Here is a 17,962-nt window from a genome sequence, read left to right as displayed (position 1 = left end):
CTGTCGGGAAGGTGGGGGCTCTCCATCTCCAGCTGCCGTGTTTGCTACCAGCTGGGAAAACGGAATGGGGTGGTTGTGTTTTAGGTGTAGTTTAAAATGCGTGGTATTGCCTGCTTTTGTTGCTACCTTTTTTTAAACAAATGCGACACACCGCCCGGCTCATTCAAGTCCGTAGGTTCGCCTCGTTGATTTGGCTTGAATCCAAAAATACTGCCACCGGAGAATCGAGATGTGTAGTTAGGTTTTGTAACCAATTCCATTTCGCTTTAAATTCCCCGCGAGTAAGTCACACGTTGTCTCCCGCTTGTCGCTATATTATTAATTTGGCTGCTGCACGTGCACGCGCACGCGGAGTGTCCTGACCTGGCTGTGTGTCAGCCCCGTCCCTCACAGCGCGCCTGGTCGGCAGCCACAGCGCTCCTAGCTAAAATGCTGGTCACATCCTTATGTAAACGGCAATTTATCGAGCTCAGAATAGTTATCGAGTCCATTTTATTTATCGTACGATAAGTCAATTTATCGATTATCGCGACAGGCCTAATTGTACCTGGTAAAAGTGTTTTGCATTATTCCTTACAGCAATGAATTGATTAATAAATTACTTAATTCATACCTGGGCCAAGACAGGCTGCCATATTGATACAATTCAAACCTTTTGCTCACATTTCCAGAACTTGGGTTTGAAGTGCCGTATCTGCAATAAATGCAGCATGTGCATTATCCCAAGATTCACTAAGCTAAATGCTTGTTCATGTTGTTTTATGATTTAGATGTACATTTGTTATTTTTCATTTGCAGTATTCAATCCTGGATGAAGCCCTCCCGCGCCGGGACCTCAACTCCCACGGCGTCCGGGTCTTGTGGCGCTGCTTGGACTTCCTGGTGCGACAGGTGAGGCTGCGGCGTGTTTTCCAACAGAAGGCCGCCAGAGAAAAGGAGGTTAATAAAGTCCTCAATACGAAGCTGGAGGAGGCCTTGCAGCTCATTGAGGTGCTGCAGGCCACGGGGTCCTTTGAACAGGATGGTAAGTATTTGTTGTTCAAGTCTCAAGTGTTTGATTGTGATTCTATTGTTATGTTCAACTATTGTACAGGGTTCCCGCGGGGTCTTAACAAGTCTTAAAAAGTCTTACATTTGATCATCTGAATTTAAGGCCATAAAAAGGTCTTAAATATGACCAAAAAAATAAGAAAGGTCTTAAATATGATTTAGAAGGTCTTAAAAATGATCGGATTTGAAAGGTACTTCTGTGTTGCGATAGCGTTAAATGTGTTTTGGGGGAAATGTCCGGGCTGCAAAGTAACCAGTACGGTAATAGCCTTTCAGTTCCACCCAACAATTTGTATTGAAATAAATCAACATCGAACCAGTAATCACTAACTTTGTTTCCCCCGGCCCCTTATCGGAGAACACCCAGCTAGTAACCTAGCAACCAAGCAACCAAGCTTCAGCTAGCGGCAGTCAGAAACTCATGTATCTTCCAATCTACTTACAAATAAATATGGGGAAGTGTAAGTTCAACCGTATTTGGTTGGAAAACATCGAATTTAGTGCTTGGTTGAAACCAGTGGAGGGGAACGCTTTTGAAGCCCGCTGCACCTTTTGCAAAAAAGATTAGCGTTTGTTTTGCTAATGTAGCATTAGTTAGTGGAGCGTTAGCTAGTGCAGCAACAACACCGGGGGACCTCCGGGCGACGTCAACCCTAAATACCGTAGTTAAACACCAATCATACAACAGCAACAATGAAAGATTGTAGCCAAGGCAGCAGAGCTCTGAATATAGTTCTTGTCTCACTCACTCACACACACACACACACACACACACACACACACTTTTTGTCTAACACAGTTCTGTGCTGTTATGTTCAGTCATTGTTCTTATGTTGAACATTAATTTACTTAGTAAGTAATTATGGGACGTATTTCTTCTTCCATAGCAATTTTCCTTCATACTTTCTTGCCGTGAAATAGGTCTTAAATTCTATTCAAAGTGGTCTTAAAAAGTCTTAAATTTGAGTTGGCGAAACCTGCAGGAACCCTGATTGTAGTGTTACATTGACTGTTGTTTTGGCTGGACTATCCCAATCGTCTTTTCGTTTTCAAAAATTAACATGTTATTTAATTAAAGCAGTCCTCAATATATGACTCGAAGGTATCTTATGTTAGAAGCAGTGTTTCCCCTAGGATGGAGTCATAGCAGCGGTGCTAAGGCACGTGGGCCCAGCATAATGTGAGCGCGGAGCGCGTGGATTTTTTTTTGTGTGCACGTGCGAAGTGCGCCCCGTCAATTTGTTTCTATGTGTCTGCCAGCACAAGAAAGGCTCTTGAGGCCTAGTACCAAGGCCAGTTCTAGCCAATTTGTTGCCCTAGGCGAGATTTTATATATAAATGAAAAATCTCTACAACAGACAAATACACTACAAAAACAGAAACTTATTGACATGGGTAATATACGTCAAAATGGCTTCAAATGTATTCAGTATTGTATGAACATGTTTGAATTGGGGGGGTGGACGTCAGAGACGCGGACAGACGCGAATTCGCTCCGACGGCGAGCATGAAGCGGTGGACGCGGCGCGATTGAGGCGATTGAACGGTGCCGCGTCAAACGCGAGAGTTCAATTTTTTCAACTCGAGCGTCAAATTCACGTGACGCGTTCTCGCGGAAGCCAATCAGCGGTGAGGATCTCAGCCTGCCGTCACTGACGTTCAACCAGAAAACATCAGCCGTTAGCTGTTAGCAGTTAGCACACAGAGCTCACAGCTCCTCATATCTGTTCAGAAACTGGACAAAAGTTAAACAAGTACAAACCACAGACTGTCTGTGTCATGGCGAATACAGTCGCTGGTTTATTTATGTCTGTATGCTGTAGGCGGTGATGGAGGAGACGATCTGTCCAATCAGCCTGTTGAGGTTGGCGTAGGTGGGGCGTAGTTGTTGGCTGCGTCCTCCTTACCGGTGATCAGCTGCTCGGGGTGGAAGAGCTGGCGGCAGGTTCCTTAAATGATGATGATGAGGAGGTGAAGGCCCTTCGGCGAGAGGGACAATTGTTTATTGTAAGTATAACACTTTCCATGTGAAATGACTGATGTAAATATTGTAATATGTTATTGTGACATGTCACTATTGTTTATAGGCCCAATTTAACCTATGTGCACGTGGGACAGACTATATGTATATTTTAAGCAGAGACCCTCAACCTGGGACAATTATTTAAGATAAAACATCTGTATTGCTGTGTTATTGTACCTAGGCCTGTCACGATAATTAATTTGTTGGACGATACATTTTCCTGGAAGTTATTGCGATAAACGATAATATTGTCGGCACTGTTGTAAGACCATTTTAGACCACTGACATAATGATAATATATAATAATAATTAAAGTACATGTAACCCCCGGTTACTAAGACACTGAGAAATAACATTGACTAAAATGTCAACTTTATTTTAATGCTTAGCACTACATACACAAATAATATAAATTATTTGAAACTAAAATAGAAACAATATAGATACACAATATGCAATTTAGGACAAAATGATTTAGACAATTCTTCATGAAAACATTTAAATGAGTGTGATTAGATAAATCCCCTGTCCATCTAAAGTGGTTGTAAAGCAAGGCTAAGCCAATCAAAGTTTAGACCCGCCCCGTGTCTGCTGTCTAACAGGAAGTGAGATGGCTGTTTATCCTTTTGGGATAATGACTCAGCAGCATTAGCTCTATAGATTTTAATTGTAGTTATTTTAACAACTTTTCATTTAGATTGACCGACTTTTCTACTTTCCCCCAAGAGCATTGCCTCTTATATGATACCCTTGGTGAGTTGCATGAGAAAATACGGATGTTAAATATGTATTTTAATGAAATTATCGATGCTAAATTAGCCGCGGCTAACCGTTGCTAACGCGTTAGCCTAGCGTGTATCCGTGTTGCTTTAATGTGTGCGGGGCGGAGGGATGTGAAGTCACTGCACCGCTCTATTGTCTGTGGTTTTGGCGGTGGTCTTCACGTTGCTTTGCCGCCAGTTGTGGCACATTGAAGGGGCATTGACCACAGCTTAGTCTGTTAATTGTTGTGGAATATGAGCAAAGTTGAGCTAACTGTGGCTGGTTATAGGTTGGCCGAAAATGAGTTTAGTACACTTTGTTAAAATAATAACATGTGTGACAGATGTGTTAAATAAGCTGACTGATAATTGTTGTATTTAGAATTGTTTGTTTAATAGGATTTTAGGAACATGTGCAGTGTATTTTGTTGATTTGATTAATATACAGAGAAGTGCTGTTTCAATTTGCATTTAAACCATTGTATAAGCATTCATTTGACTCTTGGCCTTGTTGTCAGGTCGGTAGGGATGGGTATCGTTAAGGTTTTAACGGTACTACTACTTTTATCGATACCGCTTATCGGTCCGGTCTTTTAACGGTACTCTTATCGGTTCTTTTGGAGAGAAAAATGAGGTAAACTAACTATATGTTTGTATGTCAGGGACGACGGATGGAAATTAGCTCAAAGCTAAAATCCGGCATATTTACACTTGAAGCTAGGGTGACCAGATGTCCCGCTTTGCGCGGGACTGCACAGCATTTTCACGACTTTTGGTGCGTCCCGCAAATTGAGACGATGTCCCGCATATTTCATTTTGATTGGCCAAAACGCTTTTCTGCGGAGAAAGGCCGGCTCGGTTCGCTGACGGCCGGCACCGCCCATTATGATATGTTTTAAACGGCATTATGTAAGTTGCGCTGACAGGCGACAGAGGTCCACAGTGTACCCCCCCCCGTTGACAGTTCATGCGTCAACATTACATTTACATGTCCCACATTGTCCCACACAAACATACTCTCTGTCCCACTTGTGGCTTTCTGGCACCTGGTCACCCTACTTGAAGCATTATTTGTCTAAAGTGTTCATTAATGTGCATTGTCCCTATTCAAATAAACAATTAAATGAAAATTAACAAATTGTGAACAAAACTAACATTGCTTTTTATTTAAATGAAATACATAATATTTCACATCAACAGAAACAACAACGTTTTAACAAATCATATTAAATAATCTGATGACAGAACTGTGAACAGAATGGCTGAAACTTTAACAAACTAAATAACTCAGTTCCCTCTAATCATAAACCCATGTTTGAATCATTGAGTTAGCTCCGTGTGTTGCTGCTAGCATACATAACACCTGACGTGGAAACGTTACTCGTGGATGGGGCTACAGAGCTACTAGAGAGACAGTCGAACCCGGTGCATTTCTCCGTCTGAACGTGGTGCACTTTTGCAAGATGTTTAGACAAATTGCTCGTGTTACCGCCTGACATGCTAAACTCTTATTGCACTTTAGGCAACGAGCGAGACGGGTAAAGTTTAACCACACCTCGGAGCGCGTTCTCTCCGCCATCTCCTCCGTGTGTGTGTGTGTGTGTGTTGCTGCATGTAGCAGCTGCGTGTGTGTAAACTGCCCCGCCCCCTCGCAAGCAGGCGGGGGAGAGAGATCTCTCGTCTGGATTGGAGAGATCGAAAATACTAAAAATGACGCATTTTGCAGTCTTTTTGCGTATTAGAAACGGAGTTGGCGACACTAAAACTGCAATATAATGTTTGTGTAGCAATAATATACATGACATATTTTTTAGATGTCTCCAGTACCGATAAAAAGACCGATAACGTCGGAGCTTAACGGTACCTACGGTCTTTAATAATTCAGCCCCGGGGCCCGTTTAATACCGGGGCTCGGTACCCATCCCTACAGGTCGGGTCTTTTTTTTGTGTGATGTGAAGGAGATTTTCTGGATTCTTTGACTGGAACGCTGCCCTCATCTCTGCTGGTGTACTGTGGCGAATTTCAGTCTGGCGAGCTACCCATCGACCTATCTAAAAGAAGAGAACTATTACAGTTACCCACCACGATAGTAGGACAAGAAACTTGTGTATCTTTTCCTCTTCACAAGTTGAGAGCCAAGAACTGATTTGATTATTGATTGTGTGATACTATGTTGAATATGTTATAACTATATGTGTATAGAAGTAATGTGATAAGTTTTCTTTCATTTTATTTAAGAATCTGAAATAACATTTCAAATACAGAGTCCTGGTTCCCAAAATTAGAATATATAGCTTAGCTACTACATTTAAATAAAACCATTAGTTTATATTAAATAGGGATAATTAAAACAGAAGTAACAACACTAAATGATGCCAAATAGTTATAAAATAAATAGGTACAAATAATTAAAACCAGGATACTCTCAAATTCAAGGTAACTGAATATATATATGTCTTTAAAATGTTTATCTGAAAGAAAGGGAATAAATATTATAGCTTTCTGTACCTTTTCCAAACAACGTCTGCTTTGTGTCTTTTCACCTTTGTTGCACAGTATCCATTTTCTCCTGAGCAACCTAGACTTCTGATGTGCTGGTCCACACTGAAATTTCTACATTTATATTAGAGAGAGTTGATCGAAACTGATTCGTATAAATAATTCTGTGCTCAGCATTCATATTTGGTGCATGTGTTACATACATCCTTTCAAACATAACTTTTTATTGAACATTCAACATTGCAAATGAAATGTGAAATAATATTAAAATATATAAATGATATATAATAAATAAAACAAATTAATTAAATTATAATAAATTAATTAAATCACACACAACCAAAACAATCAATTAAATAGACTCAGGCTGGAAAACAGAGCTCTCTATCTATCTATCTATAAATATATAAATATATAAATATATATATATATATATATATATATATATATATATAAATATAAATATATATATATATAAATATGAGCACACATTGTCTCACAAGCAAAAAAACCCTCCTTAAAACAACAGTCAAGTGTACAGTCCACTGTCCATACAAAGACCCAGATGCCTCAACAGGCCATATCCAAATCTGTTTTTCAAAGTTTTCGAGCAAGGAACACCAACATGTTTGCATTGTCGGGCAAATGCATCTTTGATTGTAAACTGTCGGGAAGGTGGGGGCTCTCCATCTCCAGCTGCCGTGTTTGCTACCAGCTGGGAAACGGAATGGGGTGGTTGTGTTTTAGGTGTAGTTTAAAATGCGTGGTATTGCCTGCTTTGTTGCTACCTTTTTTAAACAAATGCGACACACCGCCCGGCTCATTCAAGTCCGTAGGTTCGCCTCGTTGATTTGGCTTGAATCCAAAAATACTGCCACCGGAGAATCGAGATGTGTAGTTAGGTTTTGTAACCAATTCCATTTCGCTTTAAATTCCCCGCGAGTAAGTCACACGTTGTCTCCCGCTTGTCGCTATATTATTAATTTGGCTGCTGCACGTGCACGCGCACGCGGAGTGTCCTGACCTGGCTGTGTGTCAGCCCCGTCCCTCACAGCGCGCCTGGCCGGCAGCCACAGCGCTCCTAGCTAAAATGCTAGTCACATCCTTATGTAAACGGCAATTTATCGAGCTCAGAATAGTTATCGAGTCCATTTTTATTTATCGTACGATAAGTCAATTTATCGATTATCGCGACAGGCCTAATTGTACCTGGTAAAAGTGTTTTGCATTATTCCTTACAGCAATGAATTGATTAATAAATTACTTAATTCATACCTGGGCCAAGACAGGCTGCCATATTGATACAATTCAAACCTTTTGCTCACATTTCCAGAACTTGGGTTTGAAGTGCCGTATCTGCAATAAATGCAGCATGTGCATTATCCCAAGATTCACTAAGCTAAATGCTTGTTCATGTTGTTTTATGATTTAGATGTACATTTGTTATTTTTCATTTGCAGTATTCAATCCTGGATGAAGCCCTCCCGCGCCGGGACCCTCAACTCCCACGGCGTCCGGGTCTTGTGGCGCTGCTTGGACTTCCTGGTGCGACAGGTGAGGCTGCGGCGTGTTTTCCAACAGAAGGCCGCCAGAGAAAAGGAGGTTAATAAAGTCCTCAATACGAAGCTGGAGGAGGCCCTGCAGCTCATTGAGGTGCTGCAGGCCACGGGGTCCTTTGAACAGGATGGTAAGTATTTGTTGTTCAAGTCTCAAGTGTTTGATTGTGATTCTATTGTTATGTTCAACTATTGTACAGGGTTCCCGCGGGGTCTTAACAAGTCTTAAAAAGTCTTACATTTGATCATCTGAATTTAAGGCCATAAAAAGGTCTTAAATATGACCAAAAAAATAAGAAAGGTCTTAAATATGATTTAGAAGGTCTTAAAAATGATCGGATTTGAAAGGTACTTCTGTGTTGCGATAGCGTTAAATGTGTTTTGGGGGAAATGTCCGGGCTGCAAAGTAACCAGTACGGTAATAGCCTTTCAGTTCCACCCAACAATTTGTATTGAAATAAATCAACATCGAACCAGTAATCACTAACTTTGTTTCCCCCGGCCCCTTATCGGAGAACACCCAGCTAGTAACCTAGCAACCAAGCAACCAAGCTTCAGCTAGCGGCAGTCAGAAACTCATGTATCTTCCAATCTACTTACAAATAAATATGGGGAAGTGTAAGTTCAACCATATTTGGTTGGAAAACATCGAATTTAGTGCTTGGTTGAAACCAGTGGAGGGGAACGCTTTTGAAGCCCGCTGATCCTTTTGCAAAAAAGATTAGCGTTTGTTTTGCTAATGTAGCATTAGTTAGTGCAGCGTTAGCTAGTGCAGCAACAACACCGGGGGACCTCCGGGCGACGTCAACCCTAAATACCGTAGTTAAACACCAATCATACAACAGCAACAATGAAAGATTGTAGCCAAGGCAGCAGAGCTCTGAATATAGTTCTTGTCTCACTCACTCCACACCACACACACACACACACACACACCACACACACACACTTTTTGTCTAACACAGTTCTGTGCTGTTATGTTCAGTCATTGTTCTTATGTTGAACATTAATTTACTTAGTAAGTAATTATGGGACGTATTTCTTCTTCCATAGCAATTTTCCTTCATACTTTCTTGCCGTGAAATAGGTCTTAAATTCTATTCAAAGTGGTCTTAAAAAGTCTTAATTTGAGTTGGCGAAACCTGCAGGAACCCTGATTGTAGTGTTACATTGACTGTTGTTTTGGCTGGACTATCCCAATCGTCTTTTCGTTTTCAAAAATTAACATGTTATTTAATTAAAGCAGTCCTCAATATATGACTCGAAGGTATCTTATGTTAGAAGCAGTGTTTCCCCTAGGATGGAGTCATAGCAGCGGTGCTAAGGCACGTGGGCCCAGCATAATGTGAGCGCGGAGCGCGTGGATTTTTTTTTGTGTGCACGTGCGAAGTGCGCCCCGTCAATTTGTTTCTATGTGTCTGCCAGCACAAGAAAGGCTCTTGAGGCCTAGTACCAAGGCCAGTTCTAGCCAATTTGTTGCCCTAGGCGAGATTTTATATATAAATGAAAAATCTCTACAACAGACAAATACACTACAAAAACAGAAACTTATTGACATGGGTAATATACGTCAAAATGGCTTCAAATGTATTCAGTATTGTATGAACATGTTTGAATTGGGGGGTGGACGTCAGAGACGCGGACAGACGCGAATTCGCTCCGACGGCGAGCATGAAGCGGTGGACGCGGCGCGATTGAGGCGATTGAACGGTGCCGCGTCAAACGCGAGAGTTCAATTTTTTCAACTCGAGCGTCAAATTCACGTGACGCGTTCTCGCGGAAGCCAATCAGCGGTGAGGATCTCAGCCTGCCGTCACTGACGTTCAACCAGAAAACATCAGCCGTTAGCTGTTAGCAGTTAGCACACAGAGCTCACAGCTCCTCATATCTGTTCAGAAACTGGACAAAAGTTAAACAAGTACAAACCACAGACTGTCTGTGTCATGGCGAATACAGTCGCTGGTTTATTTATGTCTGTATGCTGTAGGCGGTGATGGAGGAGACGATCTGTCCAATCAGCCTGTTGAGGTTGGCGTAGGTGGGGCGTAGTTGTTGGCTGCGTCCTCCTTACCGGTGATCAGCTGCTCGGGGTGGAAGAGCTGGCGGCAGGTTCCTTAAATGATGATGATGAGGAGGTGAAGGCCCTTCGGCGAGAGGGACAATTGTTTATTGTAAGTATAACACTTTCCATGTGAAATGACTGATGTAAATATTGTAATATGTTATTGTGACATGTCACTATTGTTTATAGGCCCAATTTAACCTATGTGCACGTGGGACAGACTATATGTATATTTTAAGCAGAGACCCTCAACCTGGGACAATTATTTAAGATAAAACATCTGTATTGCTGTGTTATTGTACCTAGGCCTGTCACGATAATTAATTTTGTTGGACGATACATTTTCCTGGAAGTTATTGCGATAAACGATAATATTGTCGGCACTGTTGTAAGACCATTTTAGACCACTGACATAATGATAATATATAATAATAATTAAAGTACATGTAACCCCCGGTTACTAAGACACTGAGAAATAACATTGACTAAAATGTCAACTTTATTTTAATGCTTAGCACTACATACACAAATAATATAAATTATTTGAAACTAAAATAGAAACAATATAGATACACAATATGCAATTTAGGACAAAATGATTTAGACAATTCTTCATGAAACATTTAAATGAGTGTGATTAGATAAATCCCCTGTCCATCTAAAGTGGTTGTAAAGCAAGGCTAAGCCAATCAAAGTTTAGACCCGCCCCGTGTCTGCTGTCTAACAGGAAGTGAGATGGCTGTTTATCCTTTTGGGATAATGACTCAGCAGCATTAGCTCTATAGATTTTAATTGTAGTTATTTTAACAACTTTTCATTTAGATTGACCGACTTTTCTACTTTCCCCCAAGAGCATTGCCTCTTATATGATACCCTTGGTGAGTTGCATGAGAAAATACGGATGTTAATATGTATTTTAATGAAATTATCGATGCTAAATTAGCCGCGGCTAACCGTTGCTAACGCGTTAGCCTAGCGTGTATCCGTGTTGCTTCAATGTGTGCGGGGCGGAGGGATGTGAAGTCACTGCACCGCTCTATTGTCTGTGGTTTTGGCGGTGGTCTTCACGTTGCTTTGCCGCCAGTTGGTGGCACATTGAAGGGGCATTGACCACAGCTTAGTCTGTTAATTGTTGTGGAATATGAGCAAAGTTGAGCTAACTGTGGCTGGTTATAGGTTGGCCGAAAATGAGTTTTAGTACACTTTGTTAAAATAATAACATGTGTGACAGATGTTGTTAAATAAGCTGACTGATAATTGTTGTATTTAGAATAGTTTGTTTAATAGGATTTTAGGAACATGTGCAGTGTATTTTGTTGATTTGATTAATAAACAGAGAAGTGCTGTTTCAATTTGCATTTAAAACCATTGTATAAGCATTCATTTGACTCTTGGCCTTGTTGTCAGGTCGGTAGGGATGGGTATCGTTAAGGTTTTAACGGTACTACTACTTTTTATCGATACCGCTTATCGGTCCGGTCTTTTAACGGTACTCTTATCGGTTCTTTTGGAGAGAAAAATGAGGTAAACTAACTATATGTTGTATGTCAGGGACGACGGATGGAAATTAGCTCAAAGCTAAAATCCGGCATATTTACACTTGAAGCTAGGGTGACCAGATGTCCCGCTTTGCGCGGGACTGCACAAGCATTTTCACGACTTTTGGTGCGTCCCGCAAATTGAGACGATGTCCCGCATATTTCATTTTGATTGGCCAAAACGCTTTTCTGCGGAGAAAGGCCGGCTTCGGTTCGCTGACGGCCCGGCACCGCCCATTATGATATGTTTTAAACGGCATTATGTAAGTTGCGCTGACAGGCCGACAGAGGGTCCACAGTGTACCCCCCCCGTTGACAGTTCATGCGTCAACATTACATTTACATGTCCCACATTGTCCCACACAAACATACTCTCTGTCCCACTTGTGGCTTTCTGGCACCTGGTCACCCTACTTGAAGCATTATTTGTCTAAAGTGTTCATTAATGTGCATTGTCCCTATTCAATAAACAATTAAATGAAAATTAACAAATTGTGAACAAAACTAACATTGCTTTTTATTTAAATGAAATACATAATATTTCACATCAACAGAAACAACAACGTTTTAACAAATCATATTAAATAATCTGATGACAGAACTGTGAACAGAATGGCTGAAACTTTAACAAACTAAATAACTCAGTTCCCTCTAATCATAAACCCATGTTTGAATCATTGAGTTAGCTCCGTGTGTTGCTGCTAGCATACATAACACCTGACGTGGAAACGTTACTCGTGGATGGGGCTACAGAGCTACTAGAGAGACAGTCGAACCCGGTGCATTTCTCCGTCTGAACGTGGTGCACTTTTGCAAGATGTTTAGACAAATTGCTCGTGTTACCGCCCTGACATGCTAAACTCTTATTGCACTTTAGGCAACGAGCGAGACGGGTAAAGTTTAACCACACCTCGGAGCGCGTTCTCTCCGCCATCTCCTCCGTGTGTGTGTGTGTGTGTGTTGCTGCATGTAGCAGCTGCGTGTGTGTAAACTGCCCCGCCCCCTCGCAAGCAGGCGGGGGAGAGAGATCTCTCGTCTGGATTGGAGAGATCGAAAATACTAAAAATGACGCATTTTGCAGTCTTTTTGCGTATTAGAAACGGAGTTGGCGACACTAAAACTGCAATATAATGTTTGTGTAGCAATAATACACATGACATATTTTTTAGATGTCTCCAGTACCGATAAAAAGACCGATAACGTCGGAGCTTAACGGTACCACGGTCTTTAATAATTCAGCCCCGGGGCCCGTTTAATACCGGGGCTCGGTACCCATCCCTACAGGTCGGGTCTTTTTTTGTGTGATGTGAAGGAGATTTTCTGGATTCTTTGACTGGAACGCTGCCCTCATCTCTGCTGGTGTACTGTGGCGAATTTCAGTCTGGCGAGCTACCCATCGACCTATCTAAAAGAAGAGAACTATTACAGTTACCCACCACGATAGTAGGACAAGAACTTGTGTATCTTTTCCTCTTCACAAGTTGAGAGCCAAGAACTGATTGATTATTGATTGTGTGATACTATGTTGAATATGTTATAACTATATGTGTATAGAAGTAATGTGATAAGTTTTCTTTCATTTTATTTAAGAATCTGAAATAACATTTCAAATACAGAGTCCTGGTTCCCAAAATTAGAATATATAGCTTAGCTACTACATTTAAATAAAACCATTAGTTTATATTAAATAGGGATAATTAAAACAGAAGTAACAACACTAAATGATGCCAAAATAGTTATAAAATAAATAGGTACAATAATTAAAACCAGGATACTCTCAAATTCAAGGTAACTGAATATATATATGTCTTTAAAATGTTTATCTGAAAGAAAGGGAATAAATATTATAGCTTTCTGTACCTTTTCCAAACAACGTCTGCTTGTGTCTTTTCACCTTTGTTGCACAGTATCCATTTTCTCCTGAGCAACCTAGACTTCTGATGTGCTGGTCCACACTGAAATTTCTACATTTATATTAGGAGAGTTGATCGAACTGATTCGTATAAATAATTCTGTGCTCAGCATTCATATTTGGTGCATGTGTTACCATACATCCTTTCAAACATAACTTTTTATTGAACATTCAACATTGCAAATGAAATGTGAAATAATATTAAAATATATAAATGATATATAATAAATAAAACAAATTAATTAAATTATAATAAATTAATTAAATCACACACAACCAAAACAATCAATTAAATAGACTCAGGCTGGAAAACAGAGCTCTCTATCTATCTATATATATATATATATATATATATATATATATATATATATATATATATATATATATATATATAATATATAATATATATATATATAAATATGAGCACACATTGTCTCACAAGCAAAAAAAAACCTCCTTAAAACAACAGTCAAGTGTACAGTCCACTGTCCATACAAGACCCAGATGCCTCAACAGGCCATATCCAAATCTGTTTTTCAAAGTTTTCGAGCAAGGAACACCAACATGTTTGCATTGTCGGGCAAATGCATCTTTGATTGTAAACTGTCGGGAAGGTGGGGGCTCTCCATCTCCAGCTGCCGTGTTTGCTACCAGCTGGGAAAACGGAATGGGGTGGTTGTGTTTTAGGTGTAGTTTAAAATGCGTGGTATTGCCTGCTTTTGTTGCTACCTTTTTTAAACAAATGCGACACACCGCCCGGCTCATTCAAGTCCGTAGGTTCGCCTCGTTGATTTGGCTTGAATCCAAAAATACTGCCACCGGAGAATCGAGATGTGTAGTTAGGTTTTGTAACCAATTCCATTTCGCTTTAAATTCCCCGCGAGTAAGTCACACGTTGTCTCCCGCTTGTCGCTATATTATTAATTTGGCTGCTGCACTGCACGCGCACGGCGGAGTGTCCTGACCTGGCTGTGTGTCAGCCCCGTCCCTCACAGCGCGCCTGGTCGGCAGCCACAGCGCTCCTAGCTAAAATGCTGGTCACATCCTATGTAAACGGCAATTTATCGAGCTCAGAATAGTTATCGAGTCCATTTTTATTTATCGTACGATAAGTCAATTTATCGATTATCGCGACAGGCCTAATTGTACCTGGTAAAAGTGTTTTGCATTATTCCTTACAGCAATGAATTGATTAATAAATTACTTAATTCATACCTGGGCCAAAGACAGGCTGCCATATTGATACAATTCAAACCTTTTGCTCACATTCCAGAACTTGGGTTTGAAGTGCCGTATCTGCAATAAATGCAGCATGTGCATTATCCCAAGATTCACTAAGCTAAATGCTTGTTCATGTTGTTTTATGATTTAGATGTACATTTGTTATTTTTCATTTGCAGTATTCAATCCTGGATGAAGCCCTCCCGCGCAGGGACCTCAACTCCCACGGCGTCCGGGTCTTGTGGCGCTGCTTGGACTTCCTGGTGCGACAGGTGAGGCTGCGGCGTGTTTTCCAACAGAAGGCCGCCAGAGAAAAGGAGGTTAATAAAGTCCTCAATACGAAGCTGGAGGAGGCCCTGCAGCTCATTGAGGTGCTGCAGGCCACGGGGTCCTTTGAACAGGATGGTAAGTATTTGTTGTTCAAGTCTCAAGTGTTTGATTGTGATTCTATTGTTATGTTCAACTATTGTACAGGGTTCCCGCGGGGTCTTAACAAGTCTTAAAAAGTCTTACATTTGATCATCTGAATTTAAGGCCATAAAAAGGTCTTAAATTATGACCAAAAAAATAGAAAGGTCTTAAATATGATTTAGAAGGTCTTAAAAATGATCGGATTTGAAAGGTACTTCTGTGTTGCGATAGCGTTAAATGTGTTTTGGGGGAAATGTCCGGGCTGCAAAGTAACCAGTACGGTAATAGCCTTTCAGTTCCACCCAACAATTTGTATTGAAATAAATCATCGAACCAGTAATCACTAACTTTGTTTCCCCCGGCCCCTTATCGGAGAACACCCAGCTAGTAACCTAGCAACCAAGCTTCAGCTAGCGGCAGTCAGAAACTCATGTATCTTCCAATCTACTTACAAATAAATATGGGGAAGTGTAAGTTCAACCGTATTTGGTTGGAAAACATCGAATTTAGTGCTTGGTTGAAACCAGTGGAGGGGAACGCTTTTGAAGCCCGCTGCACCTTTTGCAAAAAAGATTAGCGTTTGTTTTGCTAATGTAGCATTAGTTAGTGGAGCGTTAGCTAGTGCAGCCAACAACACCGGGGGACCCTCCGGGCGACGTCAACCCTAAATACCGTAGTTAAACACCAATCATACAACAGCAACAATGAAAGATTGTAGCCAAGGCAGCAGAGCTCTGAATATAGTTCTTGTCTCACACACTCACACACACACACACACACACACACACACACACACACACACACACACACACACTTTTTGTCTAACACAGTTCTGTGCTGTTATGTTCAGTCATTGTTCTTATGTTGAACATTAATTTACTTAGTAAGTAATTATGGGACGTATTTCTTCTTCCATAGCAATTTTCCTTCATACTTTCTTGCCGTGAAATAGGTCTTAAATTCTATTCAAAGTGGTCTTAAAAAGTCTTAAATTTGAGTTGGCGAAACCTGCAGGAACCCTGATTGTAGTGTTACATTGACTGTTGTTTTGGCTGGACTATCCCAATTCGTCTTTTCGTTTCAAAAATGAACATGTTATTTAATTAAAGCAGTCCCTCAATATATGACTCGAAGGTATCTTTATGTTAGAAGCAGTGTTTCCCCTAGGATGGAGTCATAGCAGCGGTGCTAAGGCACGTGGGCCCAGCATAATGTGAGCGCGGAGCGCGTGGATTTTTTTTTGTGTGCACGTGCGAAGTGCGCCCCGTCAATTTGTTTCTATGTGTCCTGCCAGCACAAGAAAGGCTCTTGAGGCCTAGTACCAAGGCCAGTTCTAGCCAATTTGTTGCCCTAGGCGAGATTTTATATATAAATGAAAAATCTCTACAACAGACAAATACACTACAAAAACAGAAACTTATTGACATGGGTAATATACGTCAAAATGGCTTCAAATGTATTCAGTATTGTATGAACATGTTTGAATTGGGGGGTGGACGTCAGAGACGCGGACAGACGCGAATTCGCTCCGACGGCGAGCATGAAGCGGTGGACGCGGCGCGATTGAGGCGATTGAACGGTGCCGCGTCAAACGCGAGAGTTCAAATTTTTTCAACTCGAGCGTCAAATTCACGTGACGCGTTCTCGCGGAAGCCAATCAGCGGTGAGGATCTCAGCCTGCCGTCACTGACGTTCAACCAGAAAACATCAAGCCGTTAGCTGTTAGCAGTTAGCACACAGAGCTCACAGCTCCTCATATCTGTTCAGAAACTGGACAAAAGTTAAACAAGTACAAAACCACAGACTGTCTGTGTCATGGCGAATACAGTCGCTGGTTTATTTATGTCTGTATGCTGTAGGCGGTGATGGAGGAGACGATCTGTCCAATCAGCCTGTTGAGGTTGGCGTAGGTGGGGCGTAGTTGTTGGCTGCGTCCTCCTTACCGGTGATCAGCTGCTCGGGGTGGAAGAGCTGGCGGCAGGTTCCTTAAATGATGATGATGAGGAGGTGAAGGCCCTTCGGCGAGAGGGACAATTGTTTATTGTAAGTATAAACACTTTCCATGTGAAATGACTGATGTAAATATGGTAATATGTTATTGTGACATGTCACTATTGTTTATAGGCCCAATTAACCTATGTGCACGTGGGACAGACTATATGTATATTTTTAAGCAGAGACCCTCAACCTGGGACAATTATTTAAGATAAAACATCTGTATTGCTGTGTTATTGTACCTAGGCCTGTCACGATAATTAATTTTGTTGGACGATACATTTTCCTGGAAGTTATTGCGATAAACGATAATATTGTCGGCACTGTTGTAAGACCATTTTAGAACCACTGACATAATGATAATATATAATAATAATTAAAGTACATGTAACCCCTCGGTTACTAAGACACTGGATAATAACATTGACTAAAATGTCAACTTTATTTTAATGCTTAGCACTACATTACACAAATAATATAAATTATTTGAAACTAAAATAGAAACAATATAGATACACAAATGCAATTTAGGACAAAATGATTTAGACAATTCTTCATGAAAACATTTAAATGAGTGTGATTAGATAAATCCCCTGTCCATCTAAAGTGGTGTGTAAAGCAAGGCTAAGCCAATCAAAGTTAGACCCGCCCCGTGTCTGCTGTCTAACAGGAAGTGAGATGGGCTGTTTATCCTTTTGGGATAATGACTCAGCAGCAATTAGCTCTATAGATTTTAATTGTAGTTATTTTAACAACTTTCACTTAGATTGACCGACTTTTCTACTTTCCCCCCAAGAGCATTGGCCTCTTATATGATACCCTTGGTGAGTTGCATGAGAAAATACGGATGTTAAATATGTATTTTAATGAAATTATCGATGCTAAATTAGCCGCGGCTAACCGTTGCTAACGCGTTAGCCTAGCGTGTATCCG

General features: G+C 40.8%; 2 long non-coding RNA genes across 2 annotated transcripts in view; both read left to right on the top strand.

Annotated features, from left to right (window-relative positions):
- Nucleotides 1-802: 802 nt before the first annotated feature.
- On the top strand, nucleotides 803-7,831 carry LOC117492178. The gene is made up of 3 exons (XR_004556829.1): nucleotides 803-1,024; nucleotides 2,874-3,057; nucleotides 7,795-7,831. It is a non-coding gene; the product is annotated as an uncharacterized LOC117492178 (long non-coding RNA).
- A 6-nt stretch (nucleotides 7,832-7,837) lies between these two features.
- LOC117492177 overlaps nucleotides 7,838-17,962 on the top strand; it is a 13,209-nt gene continuing 3,084 nt past the window's right edge. Inside the window, exons 1-4 of the long non-coding RNA XR_004556828.1 lie at nucleotides 7,838-8,021; nucleotides 9,878-10,061; nucleotides 14,803-15,028; nucleotides 16,894-17,077. This is a non-coding gene — a long non-coding RNA (uncharacterized LOC117492177). The remainder of the gene's footprint in view (nucleotides 8,022-9,877; nucleotides 10,062-14,802; nucleotides 15,029-16,893; nucleotides 17,078-17,962) is intronic.

The sequence above is a fragment of the Trematomus bernacchii genome, unplaced genomic scaffold (assembly GCF_902827165.1).
Source record: "Trematomus bernacchii unplaced genomic scaffold, fTreBer1.1, whole genome shotgun sequence".
Taxonomy (NCBI): Eukaryota; Metazoa; Chordata; class Actinopteri; order Perciformes; family Nototheniidae; genus Trematomus; species Trematomus bernacchii.
This window is presented reverse-complemented; position numbering and strand designations above follow the sequence as displayed.